Raw genomic sequence first — 9,422 nt, forward strand, 5'->3', positions numbered from 1 at the left:
CGGAAACGATTAAAAAATATTTTAGTTTTTACAAAGATGAGAGGTTAAAGTTTCAGGAATGCGATAAGTTCATAAAAGGTGTAGTTTTGGCTCTTGAAGAATCCATGATCAGTTTAATCAAGTCATCATTTAATTTGTCATCAACCTCAATGTTTGATTTCAGTAGTTCTGCCCTCATTTCTTTAAGCTCATTTTCCAGCTGTGCACATTTTAATCTCGGGTTTTGCAATGTCAATTTTACTCTTTCAGGGTCTGTTTTGGATACAGGTGCTTTGACATACGCAGGTGTCTATTCTATTTGGCCTTTATGAAATTATTTGCTGAAGTCTGGTATTTAGTGCAAGCAGTATAAACAGAGTCATCTTTGTTACATATTAAAAAAAAACATCCATGGGATCTCCAACTTCCCTTGTAATAATAATAATAGTGCAGTAAATGGTTTGAACCCGGGGGTAACATGTGAAGGTGTAGTCTGATCGTCCGGGTGAGTGTAGTCCTGAGAAGGACTGTTGTCGGTGGCAGTGACTGACGTTTCGACAAACTGTGCGGAAGTCATCATCAGAGTCAAGTGAATGATTGTTGTCAGGAGAATGTTCTTATTCCAGTTCGTGTGAAAAATTACAAGGGAAGTTGGAGATCCCATGGATGTTTTTTTTTCAATATGTAACAAAGATGACTCCGTTTATACTGCTTGCTCTAAATACCAGACTTCAGCAAATAATTTCATGAAGGCCAAATAGAATAGACACCTGCGTATGTCAAAGCACCTGTATCCAAAACAGACCCTGAAAGAGTAAAATTGACATTGCAAAACCAGAGATTAAAATGTGCACAGCTGGAAAATGAGCTTCAAGAAATGAGGGCAGAACTACTGAAATCAAACATTGAGGTTGATGACAAATTAAATGATGACTTGATTAAACTGATCATGGATTCTTCAAGAGCCAAAATTACACCTTTTATGAACTAATCGCATTCCTGAAACTTTCACCTCTCATCTTTGTAAAAACTAAAATATTTTGTAATCGTTTCCGGGATTTTCGCACGAACTGGAATAAGAACATTCTACTGACAACAATCATTTACTTGACTCTGATGATGACTTCCGCACAGGTTGTCGAAACGTCAGTCACTGCCACCGACAACAGTCCTTCTCAGGACTACACTCACCCGGACGATCAGACTACACCTTCACAATAATAATAGTAATAATAACGAATATTTATACAGGATATATAGCCCTTCAGTGCAGAAGTACTGTTATCAATGGGGTCCTGTCTACATAACATAATATAGGGATAAAAATATAAGAATAAGATAAGAATGACTACACAACTAACTAAATGCCCTAACAAAAAATTGATCTAAAGACTCCCTAAATGGTACCCAACTGCTAATTTGCTTGAGTTTTAAAGGTAAAAAATTTAAGCTGAAGCTCCTAAAAAATAAAAACTTTTCCGAGCAAAGTCAAGTCTCACTTTCGGCAGAGCAACGATTGTCCCTCTGTTCCTCGTATTAAAATTGTGGTTTAACAATTTAAAATATTCTTTGAAAGGACTACAAACATTGCCTTTTAGGCAATCAAAAACAAATAAAGGAGCCTTTTTCTTTAAAACATTTTCAATTGTGGGTAGACGGAGTTCACAGCTTAGACATTTTGAGTTTTGCAGAATAATCCTTTGACTAGGTTGCTCTAGGTTTCTTATTTGGCACCTTCGTGTCTCTGACCAACCAAGCGTAATTTGACCGCAATAAGTGAATATGGGCATTATCATTGCTCTGTAGATTCGTTCAGCGCTTAAAGTGTCAGTGTTAGAACGGATTCGCCGTAATAAATTCACTCTTCCTGCAGATTTCTTGTACGTTTTGTGAAATGCTTGTCAAGATTCAATGTAGGGTCCAGATAGACACCTAGGTACTTTTAATTTGTAGTCGTGTCGATGCGAGATCCATTTACGGAGAGGTTTAGTTCTTTGCCATCAAAACCACTTAATCTTTGTGCTGTTCCGAATAGCATTACTTCAGTTTTTCCTTTTTTGAGATTAATGATAAGTTCGTTATCTCGAAACCAGGAGGCGGGGCTACTGATGTCTTCGCTGAGGTTGTGTTCAATAATATCCAAGTCTTTCGAGGATGCGAAAATTACTGAGTCATCTGCGTAGGTGATAATCTTACAATAACGGAGCGGCTTGTGGACATGATTTAAATGAACTAAACACAATAACGGCCCGAGAATACTTCCTTGGGGAACACCTGTGATAAACAGGGTTAGGTTCTGACAATACTCCCTTAAATTGAGCGATCTGGTTTCGGAGGAATAAATAGTTCGTAAACCAGATCAGTTCATTATCCTGTATTCCATAGCGAGACAGTTTTTCTAACAAAACGGATTGGCTGATGATGTCAAACGCTTTAGATAAGTAAATGAAGATCGCTCCTGTAGCTTTACCTCCTCCGCTTCCTTCCGGATAAGGTCTGTAAAGAGAGTTACTGCTAATTCCATCGAGCGATTGCGGTGAAATCCAAACTGATGTTCAGAGAGAAATTGTGTGCAAACTGCTGTCCTCCCTCGTCTTCCTTTGTAGAATCTATAGGAATAACATGGTGGTACAGTTTGATCGTAATTTCAGAAGCATCAACACCTTTACAGAAAGTGTAGTCGTTTAATTCTTTGACAAGGGCTGACAAAGTTACGTTTCATACGGTGCGACAAAATCTGAGGTACAGTGGATGGTCTTCAACCAGGTAACATCCCAACACTTTGACGGTAAAAGCAAGGCTATCGTCCTCAATTACTTCGAACTCAGGCAGAAGATAGGGCTCACCTTTCTTCTTGAATATCGCTTTATCGGGAAACATCTTAGAGGTCCATTCATTTAAAGATTTCAGACATGTAGCCCGCTTACAAAATTCGGAAAATGTTTCATAGCAACTTGTGTTGATGTGTGCGTCTAGGTCTTTCATGATCGTTCTTGCTGGTCGCGGTGTCGGTGTCAACAATTCGTGACTTCTTTGAGGCATATTTAGAATAGGCAATGCACTGAATCTTGGCTTCTTTCTTGTCACTTTCGTCGATTGAACTGTAAAAGAAGCAAAGATTATTATCAAAGACTCGAACATGAACGAATAAGACGAAGGACGCGATGGAGCTGAACTTTTCGATTTTAAACAAACATTACTTCAGCTGTTACTAAGGTAGATAACGCTTATACTTACATATTTGCACATCCTTGGGTTTGAAATGCTTCTCGCATGTATAAACCCTGTCGTACTTTGATTGTGCTCTGAAGCTCTGATCCATTTCTCGCGTTTTGGTTATTTCGTGAAGCCAGGCTTCCCGCCATTTTCTGGACTCTTCGTCCTTTGCTGTAGGCAACTTCCATATGCTGATTCTTCTCGATCGTCTGGATAAACCGCATCCAAACACCTCACAGTTATCCCCTGGCATCACATGAAGTAAGCTGTCCTCAAAAAATGAATTTTACGCCTTAAAAACTATAGAAACTTGGAAAGTATTCTGCAATGCTTCGAATTTGTCAGTGAACGCTCTGCAGATGTTTCGATTCTGTGCACTTTCATCAGAGCGTGACTCGAATAAACTTTAAGAAAGGCATGTCTCTTTGAAGTTCGCTGGGTCTCCTAACCAGTCCCCTCTACTAACTATGAGCTTCTTGAATAATCACTTCAGATTCACCCAGAGCCCTGGGGTCACTTGTAAAGTTTATGGTTTTGTAAGTGACAACAGTTTGTTTGGTTTCTTTTAATTTCGCATCGAGGTCATGTGAACTTAATCATGATTAATTTGATCGATTTTTGTAAAACGGGTTTCATGACATCAGTTGTGTTTGTTTTCATACTGGTAAGGTTATATTATTTATTTAACTAGCCTTTTTGTTTTGTTTTGCTTGTTTTGTTTGTTTGTTTGTTTTTTTTTCTCAAAAAAGCGCTCTTGTTATTGTTTTTTGTCCAAAAAAGCGCTCGTGTTCTTTTTTCAAGTTATTGCTCGTGTTCGTTGACAAAAAATTATGTAACATGACTTTAAAGGCGAACCGCCACTTTGCCAATCATGGTACACTCGCTACTCGCGAGTGAAAACTATTCGCGGCAACTGAACTTAGTGTAATGCAGTGCTACAATTATTTACGATAACCTGATAACGCAGTTTATTTCATTTGAAACTGAAAACACTGTACCTTACAGTGTATCTTTCTTATCTCCTACAGTTGGACTCAATGCTCGTAGAATGGATGCAAGCTGTTGTGGATACCTTAAAAACAGCTCAGACGGCTCGTGTGAGGGTAACATGCCTCTATATGTCCATCGAAAGGAGAATTGTCTGTAAAACTGATTCAAACCAAGCTCTTAAACGTTCCAGTTCTTAGCTTCTTGCAGAAGACACAGTTGTTAATTACTGACGTAGGAGTTTCACTTGCTCATTGATTTATGAAGAATAAATTCCTGTCATATTACAGGTGCATTAGAAAAGTAAAGGGAAAATTTCTCTATGAGGCTAGTCTTAGAGTTTATGAAGAGTTTACATTATCGTTTACGTACACGATAACAGAGGCTTCAAAACGAGATAAACAGTCATTAGTTAATTATTTAATGTACAAAGTGTGATCACTTTTCCTCCATGAAACTATATTCTTTTAAATAGTTGCAATAATCACAGAGGTCTACACCAGCCAATATACGATTCGAGACTTTGATAGAACTCAGCTCCTTCAAGGGGAGTACGGGCAATATGTGAAAATAAGAATTGGCATCTATAAGTCCTTTTTTCCGCCCGGAGCACCTTGTGCCGATGAGGAGTATGTATCCGTGATGGTTATAATCAGTCTGCCAATCTACTGGGCGTAGTTTGTGGAAGGTACACTCCTTATTTTACTCGGTGATCCAGTGGACATAACATGTGGTTAAGATTTTCACCTCAGCATAGATACTGGTTTAAATGGGCCTTAAATTATGAGGGAAAAGTAAGGAATGAAACAGGTCACTCAGAATTTTCAAGTTTAATTTTTTTCGTTTTCTTATTTGTATAATTAATTACAGGAAGAGTAGTTTATAATTTGTATATTTGTTGATACATATCCTGTATAAATGTTGTTGTTATTACATGTAAATCACTTTTTCTGGGTTTTAGATTTTCTATGTGGTAATAAATTTCGCACGATTAAATTCTGCGAGGATTTTTTATGCACAGGACTGTAACTCCGCAAATTTGAAAACTTTAATCCAGCTTCTAGATAAAAAATGATGTTTGGGTGCTTACTTTCCTTCGTACAGATGAAGATATGTTACCCTAGTAACGATCTTGCCTAGATGTACTTAACTTTAGAAACCGAGTCTTATACTCGATTTTCGGTGTAGGAAGATGAAGATATATAATTTTCGTTGTACAGAATTCGATGTCTCATTAGTTTTGTGTTTGTGCTTAGTTCCTACAAGCCTAAAAGAAGTCGCCGACTCAGTTTGTCCTGCTCAACCTTTATTCATCTTTATGGTGGCCAGCGGAAGGTGGACCGGCTCCTCGTATTGTCTGAAGAATGAATGGTACTGTTGTACAAAACAGCACTAGTGTGAGACTCCGAATCAAAGCTACTGAACACAAAAGAATACAAACTACAGTTGCGAGGTGAACGAACATGGTCAGTTGAAGAGGATTAACATCAGTCATGTTGTCGAGAGTAAGTTTCAAGTTAGATATTTACTTTAAGGGGAGCTCAGCTGTTGTTTATGCGTATGGCAACCTTACGATTTGTCTTGCGACTATTTTGGGTCTAGGTTTGTTTTTGAGTGAAATTGTCTATGATTCCATGTAAGGGTAATCTCATAAATGATATTCATGAAGTAAGTCAATTTTAATGGCAGCAAAGTTTCATATCTCGAAAAAAAAGAGTAACTTGCTACAATATTTTTGATGATTTTGTGTTTAATTACTACCCAGTTTACAGGTTGCAGGTTGCTCAGAGCGTCGTTTATTCGTATCATTAACGAAAAAGAAGTAAATGAAATAAAACTATGTCCATAACCACCCTACTTACACAATCTAAATGGCTAACACCCATATAATCTAAATTTAGATCAGTGGGTTCAAGCCGTGTCAAATGATCATCTAAGTCTTCCCAGTAGCTTATTAAATATGTATAAACATTTCGACCAATCAAATTCCTTCACTTGGAATGCGTAAGGGGAAATCCTTTACCGAATAGTTACGAATTCGCTAGGTCTACTTGGTTTGGACGTTCAGGTATTATCGGCTTTGTCGTGTACTTTTGGCGCTTCTTCGTCACTATGACTGACAAGGATACAAGTAGAGCTCGCAAAAGAACATATAATAAAATAAGCGATGTACAAAAGTCAAAACTACAAGAATATTATGACGGCGGCATGAAAACATGCAGTTCTGATAATACGGGAAAGATTGGTGTGGCAGCCCAGGAAACTGGGCTGACTATTGATCAAGTAAAGGTAAGATATTTATTAGTTGGACTGAAACACTACCATGTTTGATGTATGCGGAATACCCCGCCACTTATTTACATCTCGTTGAATAATAATAGCGATCATTGTGGTGACTGCTTCTTTCTTCAAAGCGCACCGACATATGTAAATGATGTAGTGGTATATTGTCCTTCAGAATTATACTTCCCTTACTCTATGTACTGCACCAACTTATCTTTTAAAGGATTGAATCTTAAACAAAATTTTTCCGTCATACACCAAGGTCAAGGAAGTTCACTGTCCGATTGTACTATTCATAATGAGGCGTTGTGGTAATTGTTTGCCTCGTTAATTAAAGGAAGCTCCCATGTTTTTTTTTAAATAATTGTTTTGTACCGTTTTATGCTCGAAAATACGCTTGCAGTCTGCAGTATAATCAATGATCAAGAATATACCGGTAAAAGAAGATAGGCGTTTACTCATTCGTTTTTATAAATTATAAAGAATAATTATTTTGTGTTACCCTATTGAGAGCTGACGTAAGCAACCTTAGTGAGACGTAGGCTAACCCTAGTGCCCTGTTGGGCCAACAGAAGAGCTAGTTAGGCTAACCTGAGTGCTCTGAGGCTAACCGGAGCACAAGTTTGGCTAATTGGAGCTGACAAGTAGGCTAACCTAAAAGTGTTAATAGTAGGTAACCTGATAGCTAACGATCGAATCCTTGCTCGAAGTTTAGGTTACATCCTCAATCTAGAGTGGTTGAATGTTACATTTATCATCCATTCGACATCCATGTACATGCCAAGAAGATCTACCTTTATTAATTTGTTGCCAGCCAATCATTCTGTTCTGGATCGAATACAATCTATTGATCAAGTAAAGTATACAAGCTCAGAGCTTCTGCGTGCAGCTTGCATGGGTATTAATAGGGTCAGGTCCTGCCAGGGGGTTCCCTGTGTTGCTTGTCTGAATTTAAAAAGCTACGGTGTCATTATTTTGTCTATATTTCTCCACCTTGTTGTTGTTGTCGGAATTTTGGTGAACAAGATCTTAATTTTTTCAGACTTTCATATATTATGCTATCACTACTTTTTTGGCCATATCCCTTGTAGGAATTTACCCTGGCTGGGCCTCTATAGGGCCAGCAAGGGAAAGAAGGCAAAAAGGGAAGGGTTGCTATTGTAGCTTAAGGCATTTTGAAATACTTTATTTTAATGTGATACATTTATATAGAAATGGATTGGAAATGCTAGACAAAAGGAAAAGATAAGTTCTGGAGTACAAGCAGCTCCAAAGCCAATTAAGATTCCAACGGGTTCACGTGGCTCACACTCCTACAACATGTTCTGTTCAGAGTATTTCAAGTCAGGTGAGAGGCCTGATAATGTTTTCAAACACTAAGAACAAATTGTTTACATGCATTGTAACTATTATAGACCATTGCTAAAATAATTATAGGGTAACATTAGAGGCATTACAATCCTGGGGGATGGGTTTGCAAATCCCCCCCCCCCCCCCCATTTAAAAGAATTTCTCAGCATTTGTCAGGCAAAATGCTTAGAATTCAGGCAACAGTAGAATCAATTTTAAGGCAGTTCTGCATCAGTTTAATGCTAACACATTGGGAAATTGTGTAATTTTTTCAGGCATGGAGGTCACAGTCCCCCCCTCCACAGTCCCCCCCTCCAAGTCCAAGGGTGCCTGTACGTCTATGGGTATCATTAATAAACCTCTACCAGTGAATTATTTCTAAGAAATGAATATTGTAGCTTTCTCTCCTAACTTTGTCTGCATGCTGGATGTTAGTTTTATTTTGGTGCCAGAATACCAGATTTAAATCAATAATGGACAGTGGTTTTGTTAAATGTTTCTAAACCCCAGGAGGGGTACTTGCAAGGGTGGGGGTCCAACAGAGCTCTATATTGCAACCCAAAAGGGTTTTCATCCTCAGCTTCTTTTAACCTTTGACAACATAATAGAGTGGTTGATTAATTTATTTTCAATTTTAGTTAGATCTTTGATTGCTGAGGAAACTGAAAATCATGCAGTGACATTATAATAATCAAACCAATACAATTGATATTCCGTGGAAATGAAAACTTTAATTATTTTTTTTTGCTAGATGAGTGCAAGAAATTGTCTTTGCCTCAAGAAAACAAAGAAGCTGCCAAGAAATGGCATGACATGACATCTGCAGAAAAAGATGAGTTCAAAGGAAAAGCAGAAAGTTTAAAGGCCCCAGATGTTTCAGAGCTTAGTGAGGCTCAAAAATCTAAGTTGATATCAGCTCACAGGAAAAATCTTCTAAATGAGGTAAAGATTTCAATCACTTTAAGAAATAATCTCTAAGTCAAATTCCAATTAGGCAGCATAAACCATGAAAATTCAGAATAATTTAAAACTTTATTAAAAGTGGATGAATAAATTATAATTGTTGTTAGTATAATTTCAGAGCTGAGCAAAGAGTTTCCAACAATCTGTTAGGTCGAGCGGTTCCTTATATGACGCTATATAAACCGCTCTGCATGGTTTATATAAAATGTTAAAATAAAATGTTAGCAAATGTTACTAAAATGTTATGATTTTAGAAATTTCTCTGTTTTTCAGCTCTGAAATTATACTAATTAAAAACAATTATTCACCTCAGGTTCAGTGAATATTGTGGAATAATCCCCTCTACTTCGTCTCGTGGATTATTTGACGATATTCACCTCTCCTTCGACGAATAATTGTTAATTATACTCTGTGGTAATTAATGGAACATGCAGATGTTTGTGTCCTTTTGAGTAATTATCCTCGTGCCACATTTTACTTTTTCATCTACTTCAACAGATCATGTTTCTGGAAGATTTAAGCTGTGAATCTTCTCTGATTTTTCAAGACACTTCAGGCCAAGTGTACAACTTTGGATCAAGTGCAGGGTACTCTTTTTTATGCCTGAATCCTGACATCAACATCAAATTGCGAGACCACTTTGG

The 9,422-nt window shown here is 37.5% G+C and overlaps 1 pseudogene across 1 annotated transcript in view; it reads left to right on the forward strand.

Moving 5' to 3' along the window:
- Nucleotides 1-6,036: 6,036 nt before the first annotated feature.
- The window catches only part of LOC148742984 (uncharacterized), a 5,773-nt pseudogene continuing 2,387 nt past the window's right edge, over nucleotides 6,037-9,422 (forward strand). Inside the window, exons 1-4 of the transcript XR_016001585.1 lie at nucleotides 6,037-6,471; nucleotides 7,678-7,813; nucleotides 8,567-8,757; nucleotides 9,277-9,421. The product of XR_016001585.1 is annotated as an uncharacterized LOC148742984 (transcript). The remainder of the gene's footprint in view (nucleotides 6,472-7,677; nucleotides 7,814-8,566; nucleotides 8,758-9,276; nucleotide 9,422) is intronic.

The sequence above is a fragment of the Stylophora pistillata genome, chromosome 1, assembly GCF_964205215.1.
Source record: "Stylophora pistillata chromosome 1, jaStyPist1.2, whole genome shotgun sequence".
In the NCBI taxonomy this organism is placed as follows: Eukaryota; Metazoa; Cnidaria; class Anthozoa; order Scleractinia; family Pocilloporidae; genus Stylophora; species Stylophora pistillata.